Source organism: Theropithecus gelada, chromosome 14 (assembly GCF_003255815.1).
Source record: "Theropithecus gelada isolate Dixy chromosome 14, Tgel_1.0, whole genome shotgun sequence".
In the NCBI taxonomy this organism is placed as follows: domain Eukaryota; kingdom Metazoa; phylum Chordata; class Mammalia; order Primates; family Cercopithecidae; genus Theropithecus; species Theropithecus gelada.
The window spans coordinates 7,936,814-7,952,215 of record NC_037682.1 but is presented as its reverse complement, the minus strand read 5'-3'; the positions used below and the strand labels follow the sequence as shown (position 1 = coordinate 7,952,215).

General features: G+C 46.6%; 1 protein-coding gene across 1 annotated transcript in view; it reads left to right on the top strand.

Annotated features, from left to right (window-relative positions):
- Positions 1-7,035: 7,035 nt before the first annotated feature.
- Positions 7,036-15,402, top strand: part of RCE1 (Ras converting CAAX endopeptidase 1) — a 109,756-nt gene continuing 101,389 nt past the window's right edge. Inside the window, exon 1 of the mRNA XM_025357307.1 lies at positions 7,036-7,201. The gene's annotated coding sequence lies outside the window, so the exon portion shown is untranslated. The remainder of the gene's footprint in view (positions 7,202-15,402) is intronic.

Below are 15,402 nucleotides of genomic sequence, written 5' to 3'. Positions count from 1 at the left end.
ACCTAAAGAAAGAGGTAAAGTGGGAAAAGAATTGAGACATCCTGACCCTTTCAGACCTTTGATCCCATACTCTCTTTCCAATTGGTGAGAATGAAAGTTGGGGAAACAGAAGTCAGAAGTGGCCTTAATGCCAGAATAGATGAAAATTAAATTGACTTTATTATTTAAAAAATAATAATAATAATAATAATAATTATTATTATTACTGAGGCAGAATCTCTGTCTCCAGGCTGGAGTGCAGTGGTACAATCTCAGCTCACTGCAACCTCCGCCTCCTGGGTTCAAGCAATTCTCCTGCCTCAGCCTTCTGAGTAGCCAGGACTACAGGCGCGCGCTACCACGCCCGGCTAATTTTTGTATTTTTAGTAGACATGTGGTTTCACCATGTTGGCCAGGATGGTCTCCATCTCCTGACCTCGTGACCTGCCTGCCTCAGCCTCCCAAAGTGCTGGGATTACAGGCGTGAGCCACTGCGCTTGGCCATTATTATTAATTTTTGAGACAGGGTCTCACTCTGTTGCCCAGGTTGGAGTGCAACAGTGCAATCTCAGCTCACTGCAACCTCCACTTCTCAGGTTCAAGCAATCCTCCCACCTCAGCCTCATGAGTAGCTGGGACTACAGGTGCCCACCACCATGCCTGCCTAATTTAGTTTTTGTAGAGGCAGGGTTTTGCCATGTTGGCCAGGCTGGTCTTGGGCTTCTGAGCTCAAGTGATCTGCCCGCTTTGGCCTCCCCAAGTGCTGGGATTACAGGCGTAAGCCAACGTGCCGGGCCTAAGTTTTAATTTTTTTTTAAGATGGGGTCTTAATGATGACATAATGATGCTGTCCAGGCTGGTCTCCAACTCCTGGGCTCAAGCAATCCTCCTGCCTAGGCCTCCTCAAATGCTGGGATTACAGGCGTGAGCCACTGTGCACAGCCAAGTCAACTTTTAGAGATCAGTGAAAAATCAGCTCAACTAAGGCTTTAGATAACTAGCTTTAAAGACTGTATACCTGTATCTCTGGCAAAGTGCTTCAGAGTACTGTAATCACACACAGTCAGGATGTCTCAATTCTTTTCCCATTTTACCTCTTTTTAGGTGTTATGTTTTAGTTTTCCATAGCTAAAATAGGAAAATTCTCCCAGGAATATAGTTAAAATAATGTCTATGAAACAATCTGAGAGTATTAGAATATGTGGAGTCAACGTCCTCTTTAATGGGGCTGCTGGAAGAAGAATTTTTGTCTCAATTAGCCTACTTGTCTTTCAAATACAGTTGATCATCTGGTCTCTGGATCAATAGGTTTACTTGGCCATATGTGACCAGATTACACTGCTGTTTGCATTCCCAAGGCTTCTAAGTCACAAAGAACACTTCTCTTCCAGTGGACATCAGCTGGTAGGACAAATCCAGCCCTACTTAGAGACAAGGTAAAAAGCCAGTTATACCCTGGGCGCGGTGGTTCACACCTGTAATCCCAGCACTTTGGGAGGCTGAGACAGGTGGATCACATGAAGTGTTCGAGACCAGCCTGGCCAACATGGCGAAAACCTGTCTCTATTAAAAATACAAAAATTAGCCAGGTATGGTGGTGCATGTCTGTAATCCCAGCTGCTCGTGAGGCTGAGGCAGGAGAATCGCTTGAACCCAGGAGATGGAGGTTGCAGTGAGCCGAGATTGTGCCACTGCACTCCAGCCCAGGCAACAAGAACAAAACTCCTTCTCAAAAAAAAAAAAAAAAAAAAAAAAAGCCAGTTACACAAGGCAGAACCACTTTGTGATGTAGATTTTATTGGTTATCTAGGCAGAGGAAAAATTGGACAATAATAGGAAAGGAATGAAATCTCCTGGGCTGGCCCAGCACCTGCTACTGGTCGATGAGAAATCAGACTTTGTACAAAGGGTGACTTGGCCAGGAAAAACAGGAAGTTAGTCAGTGTCATAGTCAGTTATTCTAAGAAGAGGAAGAAAACAGGGAATGGGAGTGAAGAAGGAAATACTCTAGTTATACAAACTTTGGTACTGTCCCAGGAAAAGAATCTCTCTTTTCCCCTAAGTCTTAGGAAGAGGAAGAACAGATGCCATAGTCCAAGAACTGCACAAAAGTCAGCACCACTATGGCCTCTAGTTGCCCCCATTAGCCCAATAATATTCCTCTGCTAGAACATCCCTGTCTGACCCCTGATAAGAAAGCAGAGGGAGGTGAGTGGTGAAGCTGCCCCAGATTCTGTACTCCAGGTGGAGAAGGCCTCAAGAAGGTGAAGGGATGAGCTAATCTGAGCCTCATGGCCCCATTTCCAAGGATGTGATTAGTGGAGAGGCACCTGGGACCTGCTCCATTTCAGGAAACCCGGTTATGGGAACTGGTAGGGGACAGACTTAGCTCAGGACCCGAGAGAAACAGTTAACCCTTTCCTACTATCTGGATGGGAAACAGCTTAATAGTTGCTTGGTAAGGGGGACTTCTTTCCCAGGGGAGGGAGTCTTCAAATGGACTTCCTTTTGCATCAGTTTGGTAAGGGGGACCTCAAGGATATTTTCTACTCAAGTTCCTAGGGTCAGCCTCTTCAGGGCATTTGAATGCTCTAGGGGAGCCTAAGAAACAAGGTGTGGCCTAAGAAGTGTCTAGGAGACACAGAGAGGGCGCATTCAAAAGGAAAGAAAGCTCAACAGTCCCTAAAATGTCATTGTTCATCTGGCAGCATTCCCTAGGATGTTCTGGTTCCACTCAAACCCTTGAGTTTGGGTCAGAATCAATCTCGGGCTCTTCTTGTAGTGGGGCAGGGAGTGTGTCTCAGACAGAGGGTTTCTTTTCAGAATAAACAGGATATCCAAAGTAGACATGTGATATAGTTTGGCTGTGTCCCCACCCAAATCTCACCTTGAATTGTAGCTCTCATAATCCCCATGTGTCGTGGGAGGGACCAGGTGGAGTTAATTCAATCATGGGGGCAGTTTCCCCCATCCTGTTCTTCTGATAGTGAATTGGTTCTCAAGAGATCTGATGGTTTTATAAGGGGCTTTCCCCTTCAATGGGCACTCATTCTTCCCCTTCCTGCTGCCATGTGAAGAAGTATGTGCTTACTTCCCCTTCTGCCATGATTCTAAGTTTCCTGAGGCCTCCCTAGCCATGATGAATTGTGAGTCAATTAAACCTCTTTCCTGTATAAATTACCCAGTGTCGGGTATGTCTTTATTAGCAGTGTGAGAATGAACTAATACAACATGAAACAGTAATCTAAATTCTGAGGTGGGTGCAGAAAAGAAGGCAGAATCAATATGTCACCCAGTCTAAGGACTGGAAAGAACTGGCTCCCTACAGACACTGCCAATAAATGAGACCTGCAAGGCCAGGGCTGAAAATATCAAGAGCCATACCCAAAGCCTCCTTGGTTGGCCTAGTTAACTAAGGTGACCTTAACCAAGGGCAGGTCATTTAGTTTCTTTGGGCTTCATATTTCTTCATCATAATAGATAACTGATAATTTCCAAAGTCCCTTCTGCCTCTAACATTCTAGTGTTCTGAGGATGGGGTCTGAGCAAAAAACAGTTTTTAAAATTTTAATTTTTTTTTTGAGACAGTGTCTTGCTCTGTCACTAGGCTGGAGTGCAGTGACATAATCATAGCTCACTGCAACCTCCAACTTGAGGGGCTCGAGATCCTCCCACCTCAACCTCCCAAGTAGTTAGGACTATAGGCATGCATCACTGTACCTGGCTAATTTTTAAATTTTTTTGCAGAGAGAGGGTCTCACTATAATGCCCAGGCTGGTCTCAAACTCCTGGCCTGAAACAATCCTCCTGCCTTAGCCTCCCAAAGTGCTGGAATTACAAGCATGAGCCACCATGCCTGATTTATTCATACAACTTCTTGGATCCTCATTTTTATCATTTCTAAAACAAAGATAACATCTCTCTTACAAGATTAGAAGATTGGGAGAACTGCTTAAGATGAATAAGAAAAACTGAAGAACACTTAGCACAGAGTGGATTCTCACCATATATCAAGCCTATATTGCATGCTGCCTGAATACATGGGTTTATGCTATGGAAGTCCTGATGGCAAACCCTCATATCAAAGGCTTCCCTCCTTGCTTCTCCCTACATCCAGTAGGGAGAGCAGCTGTATCCCTGGCTACCTTTGAGAGGCCTCCACTGCCTCTAGGGTGGTACTGGGTGCTCCATTACACCTTTATCCCTGAGGCTCATTCCAAGGACAAGGGCTGAAAGCTAGAGGCTCATTTCCAAGGACAAGGGCTGAAAGCTAGGAAACCGACTCATCTTCATTCTCAATGCCATTCTCAAGGTGGAGCATTTTCTGCTGGGCCAACACTCACAATTTTTTTTTTTTTTTTTTTTTAGACACAGTCTTGCTCTGTCAGCCAGGATGGAGTGCAGTGGCGCAATGTCAGCTCACTGCAACCTCAGCCTCCTGGATTCAAACAATTCTCCTGCCTCAGCCTCCCAGGTAGCTGGGACTGCAGGCACATGCTACCACGCCTGGCTAATTTTTGTATTTTTAGTAGAGGTAGGGTTTCACCATGTTGGCCAGGCTGGTCTCAAACTCCTGACCTCAAATGATTCACCCACCTGGGCCTCCCAAAGTGTTGGGATTATAGGCATGAGCCACTGCGCCCAGTCATGATGGGAAATATTTTAAAGAACCATCCTCAATACCTTGGTTTCTCACCCATAAAATAGTGACGATAACAATTTTCTTACAAGATAGTTGAGAGGATGACATCAGTTATGTAAAGAGTTAGTAGTGTCCGACCAGAAGCAGTCATTCACACTTCGGGAGGCCGAGATGGGCGGATCACGAGGTCAGGAGATCGAGACCATCCTGGCTAACACGGTGAAACCCCGTCTCTACTAAAAAAATACAAAAAACTAGCCGGGCGTGGTGGCGGGCACCTGTAGTCCCAGCTACTCGGGAGGCTGAGGCAGGAGAATGGCGTGAACCCGGGAGGCGGAGCTTGCAGTGAGCTGAGATCCGGCCACTGCACTCCAGCCTGGGCGACTCAAAAAAAAAAAAGAAGCAGTCATTCAATAAACATCAGTGGTCCCTTCCCCTTGGCAACTCCTCTTCTTTTTTTTTTTTTGAGACGGAGTCTCGCTCTGTCGCCCAGGCTGGAGTGCAGTGGCCAGATCTCAGCTCACTGCAAGCTCCGCCTCCCGGTTCCCGCTATTCTCCTGCCTCAGCCTCCCGAGTAGCTGGGACCACAGGCGCCGCCACCTCGCCCGGCTAATTTTTTTTGTGTTTTTAGTAGAGACGGGGTTTCGCCGTGTTAGCCAGGATGGTCTCGATCTCCTGACCTTGTGATCCGCCCGTCTCGGCCTCCCAAAGTGCTGGGATTACAGGCTTGAGCCACCGCGCCCGGCCAGGCAACTCCTCTTCTTAAAAAGGACAAGACACAGGGGGTGGGGATGGAGAGCTCTGCGGATGGTGGTGGGGAAATGAAAGGAAGACTCCAATGATTCCTCAAATGCCAGCTGTTTATCAAGTTTGATGGTTATGATGGATTTTCCAGAAATAAAAGCTACCTTGCTCCAATAGGTCTACCTGTGAGCAACTGAGATGGGGAGGAATGGGGAGGAGCGCTGAGCATAGTCTCATGAAGGGTATGATTCAGGTCTCGATAGACAATGTTCTTTGGAGCAGCACCAACGTTGTGTACTGGGCAGGCACTCTGCCAGCTCCCCAGCCTGTTCTGTCCAATCTTGGCGTCTTGGAGGTGGGGTGGAAGAATTTTCCCTGAAGGAAAGCAGCCAACACCCTGTCCCACCCTTCTCCGTGGGCAACTCTTTGCCAGGTAGGAATCTCTCATCAGGGTTTTCTTTTGGCTGTCAGATCACCAGCAGTTATGAGCTTAAGCCCCTGTCACCATGCCTCTCCCAGAACCTGCAGAGAGCAGCAGCTGGGACTCTGCAGGACCACTTTCCTTCTTCCAGCTAGGAATGCACTTGGAAAACCCCAAAGCTTCTCCTCTCAGCCAGAGTCCAGAAAAGCCAGCTCCTTGTCTTGGCACATTCAGTGCAGAGTCAAACGTGGAAAGGGTCCTAGATGGGGGGGGGGGGGTTGACTTCCAGGTCCCACATTTGCAGGGGAAGCTAATCCCCCTGGATTAGGCTGGGAGGTGCTTGGGGCTGGTTGCCAGGTAAAGGACGGGGGGCTCGTTTTTTCTTTTTTTGAGACAGAGTTTTGCTCTTTTTGCCCAGACTGGAGTGCAATGGCGCGATCTCGGCTCACTGCAACCTCCGCCTCCCAGGTTCAAGCAATTTTCCTGACTCAGCCTCCCAAGTAGCTGGGATTACAGCCGCCCGCCACCACGCCCGGCTAATTTTTGTATTTTCAGTAGAGACGGGGTTCCAACACGTTGGCTAGGCTGGTCTAGAACTCCTGACCTCAGGTGATCCACTCGCCTTGGCCTCCAAAAGTGCTGGGATGACGGGCGTGAGCCACTGCGCCTGGTCCGGGACGTCGTTTTCAACTTCAGAGTAATAATTTTTTAGTATATGTCCCAACAATTGCACAAGATATGTGTATAGTTATAAAAAAAATTTGCTGTTTATATGAAATTCAATTTTAACTGGCCGTCTTTTTCTTTGCTAAGTCTGGAACCCGGGGTTTGGCCTGGGGTAGCCCCCGCAGCAGGCAGGGCTGTTGGAGGGGTCACGAACCCGCTTGGAAGCCCCGCGCCATCACCGTCGCCCCTCCTGGCCGAGGGAAGGGTCCTGGAAAGCGCGAAGGGCGGCCAAAGCCCGGATAAGGCCTAAGGGCCGCATTTCGCCGCTACCGTGGGAAACTGTCTTCGAGAGGAGGGAGCAGTCGTGGCCTGGCCTCATTCCCGCTTGCCTCCAGCCTCTGCCGCCTCTCGTGGGCTCTTCCCCGCCCAGAACCGCCCACCTGCGGGCCCACTAGCACCAGCTGCGCTCACAGCCTCTAGCCGGCTCGCGGCGGCGGCTCCTGGCCTCGGGGCGGTGCAGCGTCGAGTGCGCAGGCGCGGCGGGTAGGTGGGAGGGGCGTGCGCGCGCGTAAGTGCGCGCGCGGGTAGGGACGGGCTCGCGCTGCCGGGCGTAGGCGTGGGCGTGGGCACTGGAGGAGTTCCAAGCCCGGGCTGAGGAGGGGGCGGCGGTCGCGGGCGGGCACTCTTCGACTGGGCGTTGCCGCTATTCCCTGCGCGGCATGGAGGGGACGGCCATGGCCGTGTTCGAGGTGATGCGGGGAAGGGAGAGAAAGCGGAGGACACTTTCTGAGGAGACGGGCTTTGTGAGGAGACCGCGAAGTTTGGGCAGAGGGGTCGGGCGTCGCCTAAGGTGAAGGAGGAAGATTCGGGAATCGAGGCCCGTCTCCCACGGGGAAGCGAGGAAGTAGGAGCAGATGAGGGCTCTCGCTCGCGGGGTACTCTGGGCGGGGAACGACGCCTTCTCCAGCGGACGGCTTAGAAAGCTGCGGCGTTTACCGAGCGCCGGCGGACACCCAGAGGCAGAGCCTGTCGCAGCCTCGGAGGTGCCTGCCGGAGTCCAGCGCTTTCCATGCGCCAGGTGCTGGGAGGGGGCGCGGAAAGAAGGAAAGGAAAGGTGCAAGCTCTGGTGGGGGAGGGAAATCGGGGCGCCAGGGCAGAGGCAAGGAGGGACCCAGTGCAGACCGGGAGCAAGGGAGACAATTCCCGGTGCAGGTGCAGGTTTTTGGGTTCGGAGCAGCTGGACGTGAAAGGGCGAGGTTCAGAGGCTACACCTGTGCTTGGGGAGCTGCTCTGGAAGATGGCACTGAGCACCTGGCGCCGGCCACGCCCCGTGTGCTCATTTCATTACCCACTTTCACCGCCGGTGCCCAATGGGACGCTGAGCTGCTGTTTGTGAGGGGTACTGTGCAGGTGACAGAAGCACAGGCTCTGAGGGCACCTGAGAGAGTGCCCCCGGGCGTCCTGCCTGTTTGTTGTCATCAAAGAAGGCTGCGGGATTCCATTTTACGAATAACAGAACCTAATCTAGAACCCAGGGCGCTGACTTGTAGGCCAGTGTTCTTTTCCCAACTGCGCTGTCATTACCGATATGGGAATATCTTTGGGTTTTTTGTTTGTTTGTTTTTTGAGACAGAGTCTGGCTCTGTTGCCCAGGCTGGAATGCAGTGGCGTGATCCCGGCTCACCACAACCTCCGCCTCCCGGGTTCAAGAGATTCTCCTGTGTCAGCCTACCGAGTAGCTGGGATTACAAGCGCTCACCACCACACCCGGCTCATTTTTGTATTTGTAGTAGAGACAGGTTTTCACCCTGTTGGCCAGGCTGGTCTTGAACTTCTGACCTCAAGTGATCCGCCCGCCTCCGCCTCCCCGAGTGCTGGTACCGGCGTGAGCCACCGTGCCTGACCCGATATGGGAATATCGTAACAGGACGTGTGAAGGAAGAGTTAGATTCTACATGTACCTGGAAACCATTCTTGTTAACTGGTACAAATGAGGATCTTAGTTCCCAGATCTCCCTGCCTTTAAAAAGGGGGTAATAATTTTCCTTGTGTTGCCTCCCTGTAAAAGAAAGAATCTGTTTGCATGAATAATAATGGGAGTTGGCCGGTTGCGGTGGGTAGCCTGTATTCCCAGCACTTTGGGAGGCCGAGGCGGGCAGATCACTTGAAATCAGGAGTTCAAGACCAGCCTGGCCAACATGAGGAAACTCCGTCTGTGCAAAAAATACAAAAATTAGTGGTGGCTCACGCCTGTAATCCCAGCACTTTGGGAGGCCGAGGCAGGTGGATCACCTGAGGTCCGGAGTTCGAGACCAGCCTGACCAAAATGGAGAAACCCCGTCACTACTAAAAATACAAAATTAGCCGGGCGTGGTGGCACATACCTGTAATCCCAGCTACTTGGGAGGCTGAGGCAGAAGAATTGCTTGAACACGGGGGTCAGAGGTTGCAGTGAGCCGAGATTGCACCATTGCACTCCAGCCTGGGTTACAATAGCAAAACTCCATCTCAAAAAAAAAATTAAAAATAAAAAAAATTTAAAAATAGCAGGCTGTGGTGGCAGGCGGCTGCACTTCTAGCTACCTGGGAGGATGAGGTGGGAGGATCGATCACCTGAGCCCGGGAGGTTGAGGCTGCAGTGAACCATGATAAAGACATCACTGCACTCCAGCCTGGGAGTCAGAGTGAGACCCTGTCCCCTCTCTACCCCCAAAAATAAATGAAATATATTTTATTTTCAATTTGTCTCGAATAAATGTTCTTTTTTTCTTTTTTTCTTTTTCTTTTTTTTTTTTTTTTGAGAAGGAGTGTTGCTCTGTTGCCCAGGCTGGAGTGCAGTGACTCAATCTCAGCTCACTGCAACCTCCACCTCCCAAGTTCAAGCAATTCTCCTGCCTCAGCCTCCTGAGTAGCTGGGACTACAGGTACTAGAGATGGGGTTTCACCATATTGGCCAGGCTGGTCTTGAACTCCTTACCTCAGGTGATCCACTGCTTCCACCTCCCAAAGTGCTGGAATTGCAGGCGTGAGCTACCACACCCGGTCGATTAAATGTTTTACCCAGACATCTTGGAGTCCTGTTCAACTTAAAACGTTGTGTGTAGTCTTTACTGCAGTAGAACTTAGAAATAATAGCTAATATCTGTTAAGCGTTTGCTATTTGCCAAGTAGTGTGTTAAGCATCTTGCACATATTTTTAATTAATTAATTAATTTTTTTTTTTTTAGTAGAGATGGAGCCTCACTATGTTGTCAGGGCTCAAGGGATTCTCCCACCTCGGCCTCCCAAAGTGCTGAGATTACAGGCATGAGCCACCGCACTCAGCCTTGCACATATTATTTGTTTACTTTCAGCAGCAGCCCTATGTGGTAGTTTTATCCCCATTTTAATAGATGAGGAATCTGTGGTTTGGAGAGATTAAGTAACTTGCCCAAGGTCATGTGCTAGAATTTGGCACATCAGGGATTCAAATCCAGGTATGGAGTGCAGTGGCCTGATCAGGACTCACTTCAGCCTCAACCTTCTGGGCTCAAGAGATCCTCCTGCCTCAGCCTCCCCAGTGGCTGAGACCACAGGCACACACCATCACGCTGGGCTAATTTTTGTTGTTGTTAGTAGAGATAAGGTCTCGGTATGTTGTCCAGGCTGATCTCAAACTGGTGAGCTCAAGTGATCCTCCCACTCCGGCCTCCCAAAGTGCTGGGATTACAGGCATAAGCTACCGTGCAGGGCAGCATTAGCACTCTTAAATAGTATTCTGACCCTCAAAAGTGTTGATTTAATGAAAGATTAAGATGATTCATAACCAGATATCACTCTTATTCATAGTCTTCATGTTGGCTTTTATTTGGGGCAGGAAAAAAGAAACAAGAAAAACAAACTCCCACTTAATTTTTCCCTGATTATTATTTCCAGATGAATTTATCTTCTGAATAAAGGAATGTATTGTCTCAATTTCCTGTCTTAAGGGGCATTGTGTTGAGTTTCACTGTCTCCTTTCTTATGTCATTCTCCTAGCTATTTATTTTGTTTAGACATAACACTCTGAACAAACCTAAATCTGACATTTTAGAAGCAAGAATACAATTTTTGGGGGAAGTTAGAGTTACTAATTTAGCTGGGTCGTAGAGATATATTATTACTGTGATTTCTAAAGAACATTATGTTTTATTTGAATTGTGCTCTTTTCAGATTTTGAGATTTTTAATAATTCACTGGAAGTGTGACATAGATGTATCAAAGGGAGCATTGCTAGAAGGGCAGCTAGAGATTTCCATAGAAGGATTACATTCTAAGCACCAAGCAAATGCTCTTCATTGTGTAACAACTAGTAAGTAGAGAAAGAAAAAATACTGATTTTCTGTCTCTTTTTGTCATGGTTTATGTCGTAGCTTATTTTAAAATTTCAATTAGTCATAATCTTTTATGTTATTCCAGGATTATTCCATAATTATAAAATGAAATGATTATGTAATAAGTATCTGGTGGTAGATTTACAAATGTATCATACAGAAAAGGTGAGTAGAATGACTCTTACCATAGATTATTTATTTTACTGGTTTAAGTTAAAATTGCTCCAAAACAATCTTATTTTTCTCTTGATTTTAACCTACTTTTTCACAGCAAAATTATATTACATTAAGCTTTACCTACTTTTTTTTTTTCCAAGTCTAAATTTTGGCAGTTGCAAAAAAAAAAAAATAGTGCACACTTCAATAATCATGACCTGTGATTAGTTTGAAAATATTTCTTCCATTTGGCTTTCATGCTTTTATCGTTTTTGCCTGTTGTCTTGAGGGAAACCTGATGCATTAAGTGGCTCTGAAACATGAATTTTCTCAAACTTGAAGAGTTAGCTTTTTTTTGTGGGGGGTGTGTGGAGGTGTGTGTGTGTGTGTAGGTTTATTGAAGGGTACTTTGGAATGAAGTTGTCCTTTCAGGCTTAGAGAAGTCACTTGGGCACCAAGTTGAGATTGGATAGTAAACTAGGCTTTACAAGACATTTGCTTACCTGAACAGGAATGACCTGTCTTCTCTTTGTATGTTAATATTAAACATCTTCAAGAGCAGTATGACAGGTTGGTTTGCTCTTACTCTGCATGAACTCCACTCTGGCAGGGTTCCCAGCACTCATGAGGGAAATGCTTGGCTACATGTCTAGGGTGATGGTGGGTCTCTGTGTGGTTGTAATAATCTAATCCAATAAACTGTGGCCAGGTTAGCAAGGTTGATTTAATTCAAAGCAAAAGACTTCAGCCACAATAGTTTTTGGCAAGAAACTCAATTCTGCATTTTGAGCCTAATGAACTTCTTTAGCCCACCTAGAATAGGGGGCATTTCTTTTCTCTTTATTGTTTCTGAGCTTTACGTAATTATGGTTATAATTATTTATTTATTTAGAGATGGAGTCACACTCTGTCGCCCAGGCTGGAGTGCAGTGGCGCAATCTGGGCTCACTGCAACCTGTGCCTCCTGGGTTCAAGCAATTCTTCTGCCTCAGCCTCCTGAGTAGCTGAGATGACAGGCGGCTGCCACCATGCCTGGCTAATTTTTTTTTTTGTATTTTTAATAGAGATGGGGTTTCATCATGGTGGCCAGGCTGGTCTCAAATTCCTGACCTCAAGTGATCCACCTGCCTCAGCCTCCTAAAGGGCTGGGATTACAAACATGAGCTACCGCATCCAGCCTATGTTTATATATATATTTTTTTGGTAGGAAACATGGTGATACATACTTGATAAAAAACATTACAGAAACATTTATTGTGGAGAGTGAGACTTTCTACACATCTCACCCCTTGAGATGATTATTAACATTCAGTATATATTCTAGATTTTCCTTTTTTCCCCTCTTGCCAAGGATAATCTATGTTCTAGATTTTTCTATGCATATGTTCATAGTTATTAATATCAATTTTTTAAAACTAGGACTATACATATGACTGTGCTATGTACCAGTGCTTTGTGGGCAGCATTTCATGTTAGCATAAGGGATCTATTTCATTTTTTTTGTAAAAGTACATTTATTTAGTTTTAGTTTTTGTCAGTTATACACCCATATGATTTTGGCTGGGTGTAGTGGCTCATGCCTATAATCCTAGCACTTTGAGAGTCTGAGGTGGGCAGATCACATGAGGTTAGGGGTTCCAGATCAGCTGTCCAACATGGGGAAGCCCTGTCTCTACTAAAAATATAAAAATTAGCGGGGTATGGTAACACACACCTGTAATCCCAGCTACTTGGGAGGCTGAGGCATGAGAATCACTTGAACCTGGGAGGCAGAGGTTGCAGTGAGCCAAGATCTCGCCACTGCACTCCAGCCTGGGAGACAGAATGAGACTCCATCTCAAACAAAACAAAAAAACCGACAGTACCCTGCTTGCTTCCCCCATCTCCCCCTTCCTATCTTTCTCCCTCCTAGAGGCTAATACTTTTAACTCTGTTAATTATTTAATACTTATATTTGATCTAAGTAACATGTTTGTTTGTGGTGTTATATCTTTTTTTTTTTTTTTTTCAAATAGGGTCTCACTCTGTCACCCAGGCTGGAGTGCACTGGCACAGTCATAGCTCACTGTAACCTTAAATGCCTGGGCTCAAATGATCCTCCTAACTCAGCCACCTGAGTAGCTAGGACTACAGGCATGTGCTACCATGCCTGGTTGTTATATTTTTGTATTTTTGTAGAGACAGGGTCTCTTGCTATGTTGCCCAGGCTGGTCTTAAACTCCTGGGCTCAAGCAGTCCTCTCACTTTGGCCTCCCAAAGTGCTGGGATTGCAGGTATTAGCCACCGTGCCTGGCCAAGATGTTATTTATTTATTTATTTATTTATTTATTTATTTATTTTGAGAAAGGGTCTTACTCTGTCACCCAGGCTGGACTGCAGTCATGCAGTCACTGCTCACTGCAGCCTTGACCTCCTGGGCTCAGGTGATCCTACCACCTCAGCCTCCTGACTAGCTGGGACTACACGCACGTGCTACCATGCCTGACTAATTTTTGTTTTGTTTTGTTTTTGTGTTTTGAGACAGTCTCGCTTTGTCACCAGGCTGGAATACAGTGACGTAATCTCGGCTCGCTGCAACATCTGCCTCCCAGATTCAAGCGATTGTCCTTTCTCAGCCTCCCAAGTAGCTAGGACTACAGGTGTGCACCACCACGCCCAGCTAATTTTTGTATTTTTAGTAGAGACCAGGTTTCACTACGTTGGCCAGGATGGTCTCAATCTCTTGACCTCGTGATCCACCCACCTCTGCCTCCCAAAGTGCTGGGATTACAGGCGTGAGTCGCCGTGCCCGGCCAACAAATTTTTTTTTTTTTATGCAGATGAGGTCTTCCTATGTTGCCCAGGCTGGTCTTGAAGTCCTGGACTCAAGCAATCCACCTGCCTCAGCCTCCCAAAGTGCTGGAATTATAAGCATGAGCCATTGTGCTCAGCCCTAAATTGTTATATCTTGATCTTCCTTTTTATAGGCATTTATTGATTTTCCGCCATAAAGGATGATAGCTCTCTTTAATATCTTTACCTCTACCATGTATCTTTCTTTTAATATAATTTTCCAACCATGTAGATCAATATTTACTCATTATTATGACCATTAAATGTAGTTTAGCCATATAGAAAACTTTGATTACTTTTCTTTTTAATTTCCCTTCAGTTAATACTTATTTTAATTTGTTTTCTGTTTTTACCATCTAGTCGACTCCCAAACTTCCAGCATTTGTCTAAATCTACTCAGTATATTCCAGTACATCAGATAATATATCAGTTTCATCCTCCTGAAAAACTCTTTTCCAGTGTTTCCTGACCTGCTCTAATTTTGACTTGATGCCTTTTGTATCTGGTGCACAGCTGTTATCTTGGAATCTTCCCTTCATTCAGAGTGTTTCTGTAGTTTTTTTTCTCTTGCATTGGATTTTGTGCTTCCGGAATCCCTCTCTCTTTTTTTTTTTCCTTGGCTTATTCCTTGCTTTTTCCTTATGGATCTTTCCTGATGGATCTCAGGCTCCAGCAGCTTCCTTGGAAAGAGTGTTTGGAAGGTAAATTCCTTGAGACGTTACATCTCTGAAAACATCTCCACATATACCCTAATTGATAGTGTGTCCATATAGGATTCTAAGCCAGAATTCATTTTTCTTTCAGAATTTTGATGACATTGCAGCATTATTTTCTAACTTCAGGTGTTGCTATTGAAAATTCTAAAAATCTGATTGCTCTGTATGTGACCTGTTTTTTCTTTTTTCTTCCCCTTTCTGTAAGCTTTTATTTTTATTTTTTTGAGATGGAGTTTCACTCTGTCACCCAGGGTGGAGTGTTGTGGCATGATCTCGGCTCACTGCAACCTCCGCCTCCCGGGTTCAAGCGATTCTTCTGCCTCAGCCTCCCGAGTAGCTGGGATTACAGGCATGTGCCACCATGCCCGGCTAATTTTTGTATTTTTACTAGAGTCAGGGTTTCACCAGGCTGGTCTCAAATTCCTGACCTCAAGCGATCTACCCACCTCGGCCTCCCAAAGTACTGGGATTACAAGCATGAGCCACTGTTCCTGGCCTTTCTGTAAGCTTTTAGAATCTTCTCTCTCTTTTTTTTTTTTTTTGAGCTGGAGTCTCGCTCTGTCGCCCAGGCTGGAGTGCAGTGGCCGGATCTCAGCTTACTGCAAGCTCTGCCTCCCGGGTTTACGCCATTCTCCTGCCTCAGCATGCCGAGTGGCTGGGACTACAGGCGCCCGCCACCTCACCCGGCTAGTTTTTTGTGTTTTTTAGTAGAGATGGGGTTTTACCATGTTAGCAGGATGGTCTCAATCTCCTGACCTCGTGATCCGCCCGTCTCAGCCTCCCAAAGTGCTGGAATTACAGGCTTGAGCCACTGCGCCCAGCCTAGAATCTTTTCTTTATCCTAGTATTAATTACAGTAAATAAGGGTAGGTGCCATAACAAATAAACCCTAAA